General features: G+C 27.9%; 1 protein-coding gene across 1 annotated transcript in view; it reads left to right on the top strand.

Moving 5' to 3' along the window:
• Positions 1-226, top strand: part of LOC127409610 (polyphosphoinositide phosphatase-like) — a 101257-nt gene extending 101031 nt beyond the window's left edge. The window contains exon 24 of the mRNA XM_051644291.1: positions 1-226. This exon is cut by the window's left edge and continues 336 nt beyond it. The gene's annotated coding sequence lies outside the window, so the exon portion shown is untranslated.
• The last annotated feature ends 279 nt before the right edge of the window (positions 227-505 follow it).

The raw sequence follows: 505 nt of genomic DNA on the forward strand, positions 1-505 counted from the left end.
TATTTGTTTACTTGTTTTGCTTTTATGAACTAAAAAAAAACACACAATAAAGTTTGTTTTCTCTGAATTGTATTTAATTTCACATTCTAATGTGCATGCATTTCTACATTTGTAAATGTTAGTAGGTTTTAACTCACGTTCGTTCTGATAAAAATTATTAGAACTTTAATGTTTGCTTATAATAAATGTTAATGTGGTTGGTAAAGATGAGTAATTTGACAGTCAACATGTATGTCATTCCTTTTTCTCTTTAAAATGCAATCTGAAAGCATTCCCCATGGAAAGTAAAAATAATCATATAGATATGATAATCATATATGAGATATAATTCTAAAGCTAATTTAGTACTTTGATGACATCTTAAAACAGACTGTAGGAGTGTTAAGACGTACTTTTTTTCTAAAACATTTGCGAGAAAGGGAACATTTGACAATCCTGTGGTTGGTAAGGTTAAGTTAGCAGTTTAATGAAGATGATACATCACTGTAAATAGATTGTGTAACAT

This window comes from Myxocyprinus asiaticus, chromosome 19, assembly GCF_019703515.2.
Source record: "Myxocyprinus asiaticus isolate MX2 ecotype Aquarium Trade chromosome 19, UBuf_Myxa_2, whole genome shotgun sequence".
Lineage (NCBI taxonomy): Eukaryota > Metazoa > Chordata > Actinopteri > Cypriniformes > Catostomidae > Myxocyprinus > Myxocyprinus asiaticus.